This window comes from Mandrillus leucophaeus, unplaced genomic scaffold (genome assembly GCF_000951045.1).
Source record: "Mandrillus leucophaeus isolate KB7577 unplaced genomic scaffold, Mleu.le_1.0 Scaffold723, whole genome shotgun sequence".
Classification (NCBI taxonomy): Eukaryota; Metazoa; Chordata; class Mammalia; order Primates; family Cercopithecidae; genus Mandrillus; species Mandrillus leucophaeus.
Genome location: NW_012107842.1, coordinates 1,556,355 through 1,572,878, shown reverse-complemented (window position 1 = coordinate 1,572,878; position 16,524 = coordinate 1,556,355). Strand labels below are relative to the sequence as shown.

Here is a 16,524-nt window from a genome sequence, read left to right as displayed (position 1 = left end):
CTTGGAGGCTTCACACGCTTCCACAGTGCTTTGAACTAGACACCCCCAGAGAGGGCATGGGACGTTGACTGCTGAGGACCGTGCTGCTGCTGCTGTGGGTTGAGCCATGCCTATAAGCATCAACTTATGGGTTCCCACTCGGGGTCAAAGTCGGGATTCCTGTGACCATTATAAAGTGGTAAGCAACCTCCAGGGATGTTGGCAGAGTCTCTGGGGAGAGACGATGAAGTTTATTTGAATTGGGCTTGTGTTTAGAGATGGTTTCAATTTATTTTCTATGCAGAGCAGAGACCACGAGCCCTCCAAGCAGGACTTTCATCTGTGGAAAGCTAGAAGAGCTAGCTGCCACCTTTGTGCTGCTTTTTTGTTTCATACGTCCGCCCAGGGTGAGGGCTGGTTGGTGTATTTTTAGAGCAGGTAGAGAAAGATCTGTCTGGACATTGTTGGTGGCCTGAGAAAATACAACTGCATAAACCAAAGGCCAAGCTGAGGAAGCTGAAATTGGGAAGGTCCTGGATGTCAACAGGTGTGGCAGGTTGCGGTTGTTTTCTTAATTGTGGGCCTCAGCAGGTGCAAAAGAGTTGGAGGAGAGGTCAGGGAGTATTCCAGAGGGCTTCACTGAAGGAGGGATTTACTTGGGGGAAACTGGAAACAATTTCCTGTTCAGTGAGACTCAGGGATGTCCTGGGAAGGGCCCACTGCCCTCTCCCTCCCCTGGCCAGGGTGACCTGAATGGGATCTTTCAAGCTGGAAGGCGTCTGAACCCATGGCTTTCTACTTGCTGCCGAGAATCCATTTGGGAGCATGCATTCACAGAGCAAAAAGGCAAGATGCACTTTTCTTCCTTTATGCCTCCTTAACCTTCAGACAGTTACTGTAACTCAGGGGCTAATGGCAGTCCTGGTGCCTGCAGCCATGTGGCGCTCTGGTTTTACAATCAGAATGGTCACTTTTTTGTTTGTTTTTAGAGAGCAGATCTCACTGTGTTGCCCAGGCTGGTCTTGAACTCCTGAGCTTAAGCAATCCTCCTGCCTCAGCCTTCTGGAGCAGCTGGGACTCCAGACTTGAGCCACCATGCCCAGGCAGAATGGTCACTTTGATGTGGTCAGAGGCCATGGCTTTATGACAGAGAGAGAACCTTCTTAGCCTATTCTTCTTGCAAAAATGCTGTAGTTTACCCTCCCCTCCTAAAACTTACCCTTCTCCCCCACATATCTAACCCAACTTCCTAGGCAACATTAGCATTATTAGGTGGTTTGGCAGGGGCTTATTTTCTAGGAAAGAGTGTGCTTCTCTCATCTGCTTAATGATTACTGTATACAGCTGACCCTGGAGTGATCCGTTATAAAAACGTTTAAACCCCCAAAGCATTTGCTTTGGTGAGCAGATATTCTGTGTGGCCCTTTATGTACAAAGATATGAATGATGTGGGTGTGAAAGGTGTAGGGAAAAAAATCCCTGCATGAAGATATGTTTTCACACAGTTTTGAGGTCATTTTCAATGTGAGCCACTTTACTGAGTCCTCTATTTGATATCCTCTTGTTCCTTCATCCTCTGGGTGTGTGGCTCATTAAAGGTGGAAGGCTGCTGGGATATTGGACATGTGTGTCGTTTGCCCTAGATGTCTAACACTACCCAGGCAAAGCACAATTAATGGGGATGTCCCTGGGTCATCATTATTATTTTTAACTCCTGGGGTCCAGGCTCACTGCCCTGTGGAAGAGATTTCTTTTGAGGTAGAATGTTAAAAATAGACATTTCAATAGGAGGCAGCTATGGTATGTGGTTCTGAAGTGGGATGAACACATCTTATATGCCTGCATGGGAATTTCCATCCCCTGCTGGACCTGGCTGGATAGACACAGAATTCAAATTCCCATCTTCATAGGAACGCAAGGCTCCTTCCAGTTCCATCCTAGAACTTCCTCTTCATCGTGGTCATCTGAATGACCTGGTCTGATTTTTGTAACTGCCTTGTGGCATAAAGATGACTGGACTGAGTTGGAGTACCTGGTGTGTCATACAGATGCTAACCTCGTCCTGCTGGTATCTCACTGGCTTCATCCATTCTATGGGGAGAATGCAAGCTGCCGCCGCCCATGTTTCCCAGGATTGTGGTGAGGCTCAGATTGGATTGTGTTTATGAAAGAGCTTTATAAACTGTAAGCACTACAGATGGGAGGCAGAGACAGCGCTGTTGTTAGGACTTTATTATTCTTCTTGAGATGAATCAATCAGGGCCTTCCTCCAGGACTTTGGAGAATAAATAATATCTTTGTGCAAATTGTTCTTTTGTGCTCTGGGCCAGGTTTTCCCCTGGGCAGGGGAGACACCCCTTCTTTCCTAGGTGCCAGCTTGGTGTTTGGTAGTCTTCCTAGTAAACACCTAGTATAATAAAAATAATAAGCACAAAAAATCCGAGATGCCTCCAGGCCTGAGAGCTGTGACATCTGGGCTGGAGAAGGGCCCCGGGGCACAACGGTCATTTCCACTGTGGCCAAGTCTCTTGGCCATGGAGTTGCTGAGAAAGGAATGAGGCTCCTAAATGGGGAAGGAGCAGGCGAGCGCGTTCCTGAGGCCGGGCAGCGCCAGCCACTGCTGGGAATTGCCTGCCTTCCAGAGTTTTTTAAAGCCTTTGCTACACAACTTTCCCACAAATGACACAACAGTCTTTGCCAGGTTCTGTGCCTCTCTGCCCAAAGGGCTGGAGGGCCGTGGCCATTTATGAGAATGCCAGATCTTCTCTAGTCCCTCTGTACTTTCCTTCACCCCTTCATCCCTCTGCCCCTTACCCCTCCCTGAGTACTTCTGCAAGTGTGCTCATAGGTGCTTCACATTTTTTTCCTCATTCAATTCTTCATCTAATTTGGTGCAGTAGATGCGATTACAATCTCCACTTCACAGATGAAGAAACTGAGTTTGAAGAGTTTAAGGGACTTGCCTGGACTTGGATACATTAGTAGAAAATTCAGGGAAGTTTATGGTTCATAGAGTAACATCAGCACAGAATATCTGCTCTCCTAAGCAAATGCTTCCAGGGTTTAAACATTTTACAATTGATCATTCCAAGGTCAGTGCTTTATGGTCCATTGTTTATGGTTGGTATCATTATGTAAAAATATGTAAATATACATATAATATTTATACACAAAATATAATTTTCAGGCCCTTCCACCTCCCTCTTTCTCCAGGTGAAGCCAGAGGAGGCTCCTATCACCTTTTTTTTTTTCCCCTCTGTGCCTTCGGTCACAGCCCCTTATGCAGAAAAAGGGACTCCACCTGGGGACTTCTGTGGATCTACTTCTCCCAGATAAATCAGTCTGCTGTGTAATCTTTCAGGAAACCTGACCCCTCTTCTCCTAGGGGAAATCCTTAAACTACCTACCACCCCACTGCTCAGGTTTCTTGGGTAAGAAACGTTCTCAAATAATCACCATGAGTGCACATGGTTTGCCTTGGGTGTTGGGAATTTTAATAAGCAATGTACCCCTTATATAGCCACTCACCTGCAGTGGTCTGAATGGCCCTAAGAAAACAAAAACAAAACAACCAAACAAAAATCCTTTACCATTAAAAAAAAAACAATCTCTCCCGGGCTTTCCAGAGTGATTACATAGACTCACATCAGTCTCCTGGGGTTAAAGCATTGAGGATCCCATTGGAAATGTAAATGCTTTTTGGGAACCGTGACTCACCTTTCTCTGCCAGAGCTGCGTGCCTGGGACCTAGCAAGCCCTGGTGGAATGGAATATGGGTCAGGTGAGTTTTCAGCAGAGATAATTAGTTAGGTCCAGTGTCTGGAAATGGGGGAACACCTGGAGCGGGGCTTTTGGGACACCTCAGTGGGTGAAGAGGTCCGAGTTGGGGGAGGGAAGGACTGGGCAAATTGAGGATGGGGCCAGTGCCAAAACCAAAGACACTCATGTGAAAGGAGGGATGGGGTGGCCAAGAGGGCCTTTGAGTCAGCAGTCCTTGAACAGGTGCTCTGTAACAAGCACACTGAGAGGTGCTGCAAAGGGAAACCTTGAGCTCACGCTCTACCCACTTGGCCCTGTAAATAAACCCGGGTCACTCTCTTAATGGGGAGTAACTGAATCTTGGCTCCACCTCACTTGCTGCTGTCCCTTCACCTACTAGGAAGCAGAACTTGGCACCTCTTGTCCTTTCTGAGAAGGATTCCACTTGCCCTAGAAAGCACCAGTAACAACACAGATCGCATTGGAGATCTCCAAGGGGAGAGTTCAGATCGTATTCAGTCTCACTAAAGGCCTATCGATCTCATCTCCAAGCCTTCTCGCCCACCCAGATAGCCTCTCTGTGCCCCACAGGCTTCCCAGCTCCAGATCTTACCTCTCTCCTTAAATTCCCTTTTTTTCATGCAAAGCATTTTAGCACAGTCTACTGTCCCCTAAATTTGCATACTCGTACCCGTCATTCTACAAAACAAAGAGATTTCCAGCTTGGGGGAGGGTGATGGGTAAGGAGGGAAAATAATAACTCATATGTTTTTTTTCCTGTCCTGCCTGTGTGTATCTAGTGATGTTTTTTTCTCCATCTCATCTGTGTATACTCAGTGATGTTTAACAGTTGGCCCTCCAAGGAAAAAAGCCTGATAGGTAGTACTTGCCAATTACCATGGTGTAAATCCTTCTACCAAGACTGATTTTGATTTACCAACTCTGAGCTGGGAAGAGATGTACAGTAGTGCATTATTATGTAGTATTTCCCTCATACAGATATAATAGGTGTAAATAATCTCATGACCATAAACAATAGTACAACACAGTAAAATAATTAGAAAGTGATACGTTTTAAATATTTACTATCACCTTAAAAATATAATTTTAAGTTTATATAATTTAATTATTAAAATAATGGCTGTAGTTAACAATCAGCTCCAAAATTTACTGGAGATGTTACAACCAACTCTCTTGAACCAGTCCATGCCTGCCCTGGCATACCACTGTGTATGTGTTTATACCTTTGAAAATAGCACTTTAGTATCCACAGTCAGGTGGGTCCTACTACCAAGCTACTGAAATTGTCTCGTGGCAGTGTTACTTACCAGCACCTGCTGTGGGCCTTTTGCTATGACTGGCCTAAAAGCAACATGAAATATGTTGGTTTCATGGACTTCATAATCTAGGCAGTGAAGGGGAACATACTCATTCATCTGTCCCACCCATTCGTCCATTTGTCTATTCAGGCATCCCCCACAATTTAATCATTCATCTCTTTTTTTCCACCCACTCGTCCACACTTCCATCCATCTGAACATTCACAGATCTTCCTCCCTCTCTTCCTCCACCCATTTTGCCTTTCTTCCATTCATCCATCTACCAACCCACCAGTAAATCAATGAGTGCTTGTTTATCATGCTCCTGTAGTGAGTCAGGTGTTGTGCTCGTGTTTTAAATATATATATATATAACTTGTTCTCTACTCTATAGAAGCTCCTGATTGAGAGAGATGTGAGTAGTTAAAACAGCCAGGATAAAGGCTGATGCAAACTGCTTTCGGAGGTGAGAAGAAGAAATGAGTAATTCTGTTAGGAGTAGGAAAGCAGGTTGGGAATGGCTTTACGGGGACTGACATTTACTTTGCTTTTCAGGTTTCAAGTGGGCATTTCCTAGGTGGTGGGGGAAGGGCACCCTAGGCAGAGAAGGCAGCGTGTGAAAAGGCACAGAGGCCGGGGAGCCAGTCCCACAGGGTTGTTTTAATTGCCTTCTCTGAACTCCCAGTTCACACAGAAGCCTGGCAGGCAGGATTGGCTTCTAGGAGAAGGGGGCGTTCTGCTAAGTGGAGGGGACAAGGGAGGCACATGGGACCTGAGAACCTGCCCACAGGGGCTGAGGATTAGAGTAGCATGGAACTGTCATGTGAGGGATGCCACCAGCTGATGCACTTGAAGGCATTTTTTAGGGACATGGAGATGATGGAAATAACAGAAGGAAACTAACAGTAAAGGCACCATCTATGTGCTAAGCATTTTACAAACCTTGAGTCCTCACAATAGACACAGCCGTCTTTACAACAATAGAGTATTATCCCATTTTACATATGTGAAAACTGAGGCTCAGAGAGTGGTAGATTGCCCAAAGCCACAAAGCCTCGGTGTAGTCTGTGTCCAAACATGTGCAGAGTTCTGCAGATCTAAGCTCTCATTCTATCTCCTCAACAATCCTGAGACGTTAAGCAACCTGTCGGACGTCACCCAGGACTCCAAGGTCTTGGCTGGGCATGGTAAGGCCGAAAGTCCTAGGGAGCCTGTGCCTAGAAGGTGGAGCTGAGGTGTTTGGCTGGATGAGGGCAGCGGACAGTTCCTTTATCTACAGTCCGCAGGTGAGGGGAGCTGTGGAGGTTTGAACAACTAGATGGAGGCTATGACTTAAAAGATCAGTTTGTGACCAGAGAGAGGTTTTACAGTTGCCCGGGTTCTCTCTACCCTCTTAGGTGTGTCTGCCCTGCCAGGCAGTGGCACTGATTGATGTCTGCTGTCAATAAGTGTGCTTATAGCTGCTCCCAAGCCTTTCTGCAAGGGCCTGATTCCCATCATACCAGAGGAAGCACTTGGAAGGAGAATGCATCTAATTAGTCAGTAACTAATGAACGAAAAAAAAAACACTTGAAAAATTCCTAGTGGGGCTCTGACATTTGGCTTTCTGGCAGCTAGTAGACATTGTGGTTAAAAGTTGTTCAGATCTAGGTTCTAAGGTTGGAGAGGGTGGGAGGAAGTGCTGTAGAAAGGGACTCAATTTTGTTCTGAAGTGACCAGTAAGAATTCCAGTTTTCAGCCTCACTTGGACTTATTTGATTTTCCAGGGAGTTTCTAGGGAGACCTGGAGACATATTTTGCCATGGTGAGAGGTGGTAGCTGTGAGGCTGGTCAGCTTGAGTCAGATGGAGCTTCACCTTTTATTAGCTGTGTGATCCCGTGCACCTTAACCTCCTAGAGCCTGTTTTCCAGTATGTAAAATGGGGCTGATCATCCATTCAACAGCTGTTTAGTTAACACCTACTATGTGACAAGGACTGCTCTGAATGTTTCGTCCTGGCCTATTGGAGCTGTTACTCCAGTGAATGAGAGAATGTAGATGAGATTACAGGTACAAAACACGCAGTAGACAGAGAAGTACAGACTTCATAGTACATAGCGGGTAGTGATCAAATGAGGAAATGAATAGGAAAGTACTTTCTATCATGTGAAGTGTGGTATGGGGCATTGCCTGTCCAGGAAACAGTTCAAGAAAGGAAGACTATAGGTACTGAATGTGGGTTATCCTGAGGTGTGGATGAAGCAGGCACCTATACCCTCTTCCTTAAAATATCACCTGTTCCTCCCAGCACGTTCACCAGCCTGGTTTATTTTTTCTTTTAAGGCATAGTTTCAAAACCTCTGGATGTACTGTGCACACCCACCTGTGGCTTGTTCATGTTCCCAACAGACAATGCCACCATTGTGTGGCTGTGGTGCCATTCCCAGGCATGACCCAGTGTCTGCTGCTGCATGGGGTCCCAGACCAGCCTTGCACACCACAGACTGGAAGAACTGGGGAACTTTGCCCCTGAGTGTTTCCCTACTTGGATACAGTCCTGCAATGCTAACTCCTGTTATATTGGCATTTTTGTTTTTGCTACAGTGAGATTGTTGTGAAACTATGTTTGCTTTGTGCTTTGGTGACATGGGAAAGTGTCAGCTCCCCTCTTGGGTCTGTTAGTCCTGAATGACAAGTGGCCAGCCCTGTTCCCAGGGACAGGGGGAACACTGTGATGGTTATTATGCAATATGCCTTTCCCTCTCTCTCTGCTTTTTCCACGCTGCTGTAGCACTTGACCTTCTGTGGCTAGTGGTTTCTGTGTGGGCCCCTCAGTAACAGTGTAGCATCATTAGGAGCCAGTTATTGCTTTCAGACCCTGAGTACTTGTCATGTAACATTGGGAAAGTCACTTTACCTCTTTGAGCCTCAGTTTCCTCATCTGTAAGATGGGGAAAATAATATCTCCCTCACAGCTGGGTTGGAAACTGAAGGAGTCCATTGTTGGTAAAGTGTTCACATTGCATGGCATCATCTTCATGGTAATTATAATCACAGCTAACCTGTTAAGCCCTTGCCATGTGCCAGGCATTGATAGATTATCTCATTTCAATCTCACAGTAACCAGAATGAGTGATCCATTTTACAGATGAGAAAACTGAGTCTCAGATAGTTTTAGTAACTTGCCCAGAATTACTCTATCAGGAAATGGTTGGAGCATGTTTGGAACTAAATTATCTGACTCTAAGAAGTGTTCTCTTAATTGTTTCACCATAGACATTTGGCAGATGGTAGTTACTATCCTACATAAGACTGGAGCAAGCATTGCCCCCTGCACAGGTAGATGCTCAGACAATGTTTACTTCATGCACCAAGGCACACATGCAGCTCTAAGCTACTTAACTTGATATTCAGAGGCAAAGTTAGGAGTAGGGATAGTCCCGGGATGTGGAAAAAGATGAAAATCCTAATTAATGAGAAACTGTGCCACTCTCACTGGTCACTTGCTCTGTGTGACTATCCCTTTGAAACAAAGGCTTCCACATGGGCAGGTTATTAAGGTTTATGTTTGTTTGGTGGTTGTGGAGACAAGTAGGTTACTGCAGATAAAAAGTGAAGAAACTGACAGATGGCTCTTCCCCTCCTGCTGCTGCCTTCTTCTGGGTCCAGACAGGGATTTATACCCCTTGGTATAAATGTTCATGTTAACCATATTACAAAACGTATGTCAAGAGCAAGCGCTGGCAGTACAATTCCTCATATGCTCAGATGGGGAATAGAGAACCCATTCACATCTCAGTGCTCCTGGACCCCAGCTTTCTAGGAATCTTACCTGGCTCAAGATCAGCTGAGAACCAAAGAGCCTTCCCTGCTCTACCTAGGAGCAGCTCAAAGGGGTGTCACAAAATCCTTCTGCTTATGTGTTTTCCTTGAGGGAAAAGTTCCAGTGTGGCTCTTGCTTAAACAGTATGTGCTCTTACTTTATACAGAGTTTTGTTTGTTTGAGACAGGGTCTCGCTTTGTTACTCAAGTTGAGTGCAGCGGCGATCACGGCTCACTGTAGTCTTAACCTCCTGGGCTGAAGTGATCCTCCTGCCTCAGCCTCCTGAGTAGATGGAACCACAGGCACATGCTGCCACACTTGGCTAATTTATTTTATTTTGAGATGGAGTTTCACTCTTGTCACCCAGGCTGCAAGAGTGCAGTGGGGGGATCTTGGCTCACTGCAAACACTGCCTGCCAGGTTCAAGTGATTCTCTTGCCTCAGCCTCCCAAGTAACTGGGACTACAGGTGCCTACCACCATGCCTGGCTAATTTTTGTATTTTTAGTAGAGAAGGGGTTTCACCATGTTGGCCGGGCTGGTCTCAACCTCCTGACCTCAGGTGATCTGCCCACCTTGGCCTCCCAAAGTGTTAGAATTACAGGCGTGAGTCAGCTAGAGACAGGGTTTCACCATGTTGTCTAGGTTGGTCTTGAACTCCTGGGCTCAAGCTGTCTGACTGCTTCAGCCTCCCAAAGTGCTGGGATTACAGGTGTGAACCACTGTGTGCAGCTTATACAGTTTCTAAAGACTCTGGGGTCTCTTAAGGAAGGTCCAGCAACTCAGTAGGTCCTAAGGACATATCCATGTAAACATCAAAACACTAACATTCTTAGTGATGTCCCTGGGGCTGGGGCCTGTTGGGGGCTGGGGGGCTAGGGGAAGGATAACATTAGAAATACGTAATGTAGATGACGGGTTGATGGGTGTAGCAAACCACCATGGCACATGTATACCTAGGTAACAAACCTGCACGTTCTGCACACGTATCCCAGAACTTAAAAGTATTTTTAAAAAGACAAAAGAAAAAGCACAATTGTGTTAATTAAAAATCAGGGATCATTATAATCTGTTTGGAAAAAAATCCCAGCAGAATAGTTTAAAATGTGTGGCTCTCAGAAGTGTGAACCTTCAGCAATCTAGAATGACTTATTCCTCCAAAACTTAGTGTTATTCATTTGAATATTAATAATCGTTGTTTATTTGCTACATACTATGTGCCAGACACTGAGTTAACCACTTATATGATCTCATTTAATCTGTAAAGCAACTGTATATCACCACTGCACCAGTTCAGAAGGACACTGACATTCAGAAGAGACATGACTCCCCAAGGGTCATCTAGCTTGTAAGGCAAAGCCAGAGTTCAACCCTGATCCACACCCACACCTGAGACTGTAAACACTTGCCTTTATGATTTTGTGGTTGTGGAAAGCCCACAAATGTCCCAAATAATACTTCAGAAGATGGCAAGGATGGGGATAGAAGGATGGTCATTGCCCTAGAGGTTGGGCATGTGGGACACTGCGGGGACATTGGGCAGAACCGGACTTTTCTGAGAAACCGGGGAGCAGAAACCCCTGTTGTGCTGTACAGCCTTGGGCAAAAGATTTGCTTCTCTGTGCTCTACCTGTTTCTCCAGTGTGTAGGGCTGGGGATACCATTTCACCTATTTGACTATTGTAAGGCAGTGTTTTTTAATCCCAAGGTGGGAGCTACATCAAAAGGATACACTAAACCTTTATAGAGAGAGGGAAGTGGGAAAAAGCCACCAGCTAATTTTGGTTTCCTCACCCCATGCAGCTAAAAGGTTATGTGGACATGTGGCTGATACCTGTGGGGTGGGTATCATACTCCTTGTTAGATGCTGCAGATGCAGAAATGAATGGGTCATCAGCTTTGCTCTTGATAACAAATGGTGCATTTCGATTTTCTTAAAATTGTGAACAATTAAATAAACAGTGACATTCTTTGTGGTGTTCAAGGACAGGATGAACATGCTACTATTGTTGCAAAATCATTTTCATACTCCAGAGCATTCAGAACTACACCATTTAACTACATACTGCTCAGTCTTAGAAATGACATTGTGTTGGCTAGGTGTGTTGGCTCATGCCTGTAATCCCAGCACTTTTGGGAGGCCGAGGTGGGCAGATCACTTGAGGCCAGGAGTTTGAGACCAGACAGGCCAACATGGTGAAACCCTGTCTCTATTAAAAATACAAAATTTAGCTGGGCGTGGTGGTGCACACCTTTAATCCCAGCTACTTGGGAAGCTGTGGCAGAAGAATCACTTGAACCCGGGAGATGGAGGTTGCAGTGAGCCAAGATTGCACACCTGTACTCCAGCCTGGGAGACAGAGTGAGACTCTGTCTCAAAAAATAAAAATAAAAATAAAAAATAAAAAAGATTGCATTATATTGATGACATTACCAAAGTCTAGAGTGAGGCTTCTTGAATTGGGGCCAAACAGTAGCATTCCCCCTACAATTAATCCACTGGAAATGCCTCAGATGCTAAACGACTGATTTTCTTTAATCATTAGTCTCCACATTGGCATTTCCTTCTAAGAAATACAGTTTGCTCTGTTTCTTCTGGAGCTGCTAAACTGATGCCATCTGCCTCTGGATCCATCAGGCTGCCTGGCATATCCATCTGCATTTATAGTTTGGTTGCTAAGGCTCCATTCTAGCACTTTCAGTGCAGTTGTTTTGCAGAATTTTTCTTGGGTTTTTTAGTGCTATCTTGCTTCATTTGAGGGCTAATTGCAGTATAAACTTAGCAGTGTTATTATCCCCTTTGGTTTAACATGGTACAATTATTATCAGTTTTTGTTATTACAACTAATGACTGGGTTCTTTACTTGAATTGATCTGTCAAAATGTTCCCTTTTGGATTTCAGCCTGTTTGATGTGGAATGATGTGGAGTTATAAGCAAACAAATGACGCACTCCTTGAAATTCTGTCAGGGGTAATAAAGTGAATCAAAATGAATTCACTGTTTAGCTGTCTAAGCTTTCCTTCCCCTTTTATCTTGTCAAGCCTTTGACAGCAGCTTCTCTCCTCACACAGCAGTTCTGGAGCACTGAGTTTCTGGTTAGAAGGGATGGGCAGAGGGTTACCTCTGCGAGATGGAGTGATTGGAGCAAGAGGATGGCTGGATTCCTTCTTGGGTACTAGTGTCAAAGGATCCTAGAGCCTTTCTCTTGGAATGACTCGATGATTTAGGATTGGAATTGGGGATGGGGATGGTGGTTTTGTTATTTCCTGCTGTTCTTTGCTGGTTCTTTGTCCTACCAGTTTCTACTGAAACTTCGCAGCTATCCACCTGGGGGCAAACCGGGATGAAGAATCAATGGGCTCCTGGGGAAAAAGCAACAGCAGCCCTCAATTTTCCATCATTTTAGGGAATGAAAGGCTTTGGAGAAAACAGTTCTGGAGAGCTGAGGCTTAGACAGGAAGCCTACATGCTTTACGCCCTTACTCAAAATCTTGAGCCCTTACTCAAAACACACATTGCTCCATTTTTGCTGAATTGCTGGGCGTGATGAAATCTATCTTTGATGACTAAAGAAATTGTAAGTTTATTTTTCAAGGGTACCCCTTGGAAGAATGATTTTCCTTGCATGAGCTACTGAAACAGCAAGTGAAGGAGATGGGGCTGAATTTATGTCTGTGATTAGCATGGCCCATGAACACTGATTTAAAAAATAAATCTAGGTGTTTTCTTATGATTCACTTCAAAAAGTTGAGAGCTGGGGACAGGGAGGGAAGGGAGGGGAAACTCCAGATAATTAATGATCCTTGTTAAATGGTTTCTGATTAATGAGCCTGAGCTATGGAGTGATTTATTTTCCCTGCTCCCTGCTCTTTTTAATCAATAAAGAGATTCTGGTTGGAGGATTTGCTGAGAGCCCACATTATGTAAGTCTCAAGTGTAATCAGTTTCCCAAGATTTGCCCTTTTTCTCCATGTTCAGCTCTACCTGGCAACCACTTACTAGCCTCCTGCAGTGGGCCAGCCCCTGTGAGGCACTACCAGGAGTGCAGAGATGGGCAAGTGGGAGTGGAAAGGTGGTGCCAGCATACACGTTATCTACACCTGCTATATCACAGGCAGCTGAGGTTTGGGTGAGGAAATTAAGAGGGACTTGATGGGGGATGGGCGTTAGAATTGAGCTGGACTAGACGGCCTCAAGCAGCAGAGGTACCTGGGCCGAGGGGATAGGCTGAGTTCAGAGAGAGGGAAGTGTGGGACGTGTCTGGTTTTCCTGAGGGTTATTGTATTATTACTACTGAGCATGTGGTATGCGTAGATGTATCATCTCATTTGGTCCTTATAGACTGGCAGACTTTCTGTGAAGAGCTGGAAGTCAGTAGTTGAGGTTTTGTGGGCCACAGGTCTCTCGGTCACAACTGCTTAGCTTTGCTTTGTAGCACGAAAGCAACCAGAGACCACAAATGGATGAGTCTGTGTCCTGATACCTGTCCCAAGATTGTTGACCACCTATTTGTTTACATACATAGGTGGTCAGCTAGAATTGGCCCGGGTTGCAGTTTGCCAGCCCCTGCCTTTTAATATGCTTGATGTAATCCCTGTTTTATGGAGGATAAAACCGAAGAACAGAAAGATTAGTAGAAACTAACATTGCCCGGGGCCAAGGGCCCGCTTGACTAGGTCAGATACCAAAGGCTCCATTCTTCCACACACGCTGTCTCCCCTTCAAAGGTTGGAGGACATTCTGGGGTAGAACAGACGGATGATAAGTCTGCCTTGACTCAAGAGTGAAGAGTGTCCCTTTAATTCAGTGGGAAGTGGGGAGCCACTGATGATTTTTTGAACAGACAATTAGATTAGAGCTGTGCCCTATGAAAGTTCATTTGGCATTGGTGTGTAGGTAAATTAAAGTTGAGAGAAGAGCTCTTGTTTCAGAATGATAAGTTTACTTTGGCAGAGCTGTTTCCAACCACTCTATCCTGTAGAGGTTCTTGTGAGTGTACCTGATACTTGTGTGGCCTCACCATGGCTCTGCAATCGCAGTGTGTGTGTATGTGTACTTGTTAAAATAAGTTTAACCTCGGCTTCTTGCTGGGTTATGCAAACTCACAAAGAAGCCGAGTTGTAGAGACAGTATGTCTACTTTAAAGAACCTTAATCATCTAAGAAGGGATGAGCTGAGGCACCGGCATCTCATCCCATTCAGCTGTGCCCTTGTTGATGTTCACGTCTCACTCAGCTGATGTTTTAGATGCACATGACTTTAAACTTCATGGTGCCTCCCACGTGGCTGAGGAAATCCCTCTGGGGTTTGAGAGAGCAGTGTGGTGGATCCCCTAGTTAAGGAAGGAAGACTTGCTTTATATACCAGCCTGGCCAGTTTCTGGCTTGTTTTTCTTTTACACTCTGCCGTACTTTGTGATTCCAGGTAGGGAATGTTCCAGACTCTTGAAATTTGGCTGTGAGAAGGGGAAGAAATCTTTGAGTCATTTGTATCCTGGAGATTCAGGGTGGAGGCTGTGACTGATTTTGTTATGGCCCATTTCATGAAGCTGTTAATAAAATTTTTTATTATTAACTCTTATTTACTGAACACTTAGAATGTGCCGGATTCTGTGACCTTTGTATATATGAACCCATTTCATCTTCATAATACCAATGATGTAGGTATTATTATCTTGCAAATGACAACACTTAGGCCAGAGGGCTCAGAGGGAATTGGTAGCATAGAAACTAAGATTAAAGCAACTCTGTCAGTTCCAGACCATGCCTCTTTATTGCCCTTCTCCCCAGTTGCCTTCACTTCCTGAGCCCCCATGTGGGTCAGGCCAGGCACTTCCATACAGTGCCACTCTGAGTCTTCACATCAACCTTCTGAAGCAGGCCTTATTGTACTCATTTTACAGGTGAGTAAACTGAAACCCAGAAAAGTAGAGTCACTTATCCAAAGGCATTCAGATAGCAAGGAAATTATCTAGGTTTGGGTTTTGATTACTTTTAAAATCTGGGACCGGGCACGGTGGCTCACACCTGTAATCCTAGCACTTTGGGAGGCTGAGATGAGCAGATCACGAGGCCAGGAGTTAGAGACCAGCCTGGCCAACATGGTGAAACCCCATCTCTACTAAAAATACAAAAATTAGCCAGGCGTGGTGGCATGCACCTGTAATCCCAGTTACTTGGGAGGCTGAGGCAGGAGAATTGCTTGGACCTGGGAGGCAGGGGTTGCCGTGAGCTGAGATCATGCCACTGCACTCCAGCCTGGGCGACAGAATGAGACTCTGTCTTGGGAAGAAATAAAATAAATTCTTTCACTGAGAACATAATAGAGGCATGAATCTAGAGTCAGTAGGAGGATGCCATGGAAGGGATGAATAACTCGATTAACATTCATATTTGTATTCAGGGAGGCATTGTAGAATGTTGAAAGGATTGTAAAATAGGTTAGCCTGGGCTCAAATTCTGGCTGTGCCACTTGTGACCTTGGACAGGTTATTTACCTTTCTGCTCTTCAGTTTTCTATTCTGAAAAGTGAACACAATAATAACCTCTGCCACATAGAATGAGGATTGAGTGAGTTAACGTGTGTAAAATGTTTATGTCAGTGCCTGGCATGTAGTAGGCACTGTATGTTAGGTGGATTTATTAAGCTCCTTCTCTGCATAAGGCACTCTTTCAAATGTGCTCTTTTAGATACTTGGCATACGTCATTAAACAAAACAGACCCAAATCCCTACTGTTGTGGAGCCTACAGAACCGGGACCTGAACCCATGTCTGCTTCTTTTCCTTTTAATGTTTATTTTCCTTCCTCTCTCCCTCTTAATAATTTTCTTTAATGCTCTTTTAAATTTCAAATTTCAAGTTGGCCATTGTCATTACAAAGGTGGTGGTCTACTTCCTGAGCTTTCTTTGTGCTTATAAAATTGAAAATACTCTTGCTTTACTGGGTTGTTGGTCTCTGACAACTGGAGAGTCACAGGGAAGGAGACTAGCATGGATTTAAGAATTGGATCCTTGGACTGTGTTGTGAAATAGAAGTACACCGTGGGTGTGCCTCTGCAGTGGAAGACAGAGCTTCTAGGTGGGTGGGTGGTGGACAGGTGCTACAGCTGTCATCTCTTCATGAACCAGATGATGCAGCTCCACCTCATCCCTTCCTGTTATGAGGCCCTCATGGTCCCCAGGTGGAGTAGCCAGAGATGCTGCCTCCTTAGAAGGTCTCTGCTTGGCAAACCTGACCCCGGCTCCTGTTCCTATTCCAGGAGTGTTGGGGGAGGGGGCCATGACCATTGTGTGAGATTACACTGGGAAAGGCATGTAGAAGAACAGGATGGAGGGTGAAGATAAGACCATATGCTGCTCTGGGAGTCACATGGATCCTCAGAGCAGGCCTACTGGTTGAGGTAGAATGATCACCTTCATTTTGGTGGAGACATCATGGGATTAGTACTTGAGCCTGTTGCTACTAACCAGTTGAGGCAGGACATTCTCTTTTTTCCAGTCATTTGTTCCTATCCCTCTGAAAAAAAAGAGGTGCTGATACCCTAAGGCCTATGTGTTCACGTATACACTCTTCTGCAAACTCACAAATCCATGCATGGAACTTGGCACTCAAAATCAGTGAGAAGGTTTTTTGTTTTGTTTGTTTTTGGCTTTGATGGTTGGG

At 45.1% G+C, this 16,524-nt stretch overlaps 1 protein-coding gene across 4 annotated transcripts in view; it reads left to right on the top strand.

Moving 5' to 3' along the window:
- NAV2 (neuron navigator 2) overlaps nt 1-16,524 on the top strand; it is an 808,709-nt gene that overhangs the window by 471,446 nt on the left and 320,739 nt on the right. The gene's annotated exons all lie outside the window — the stretch shown is intronic.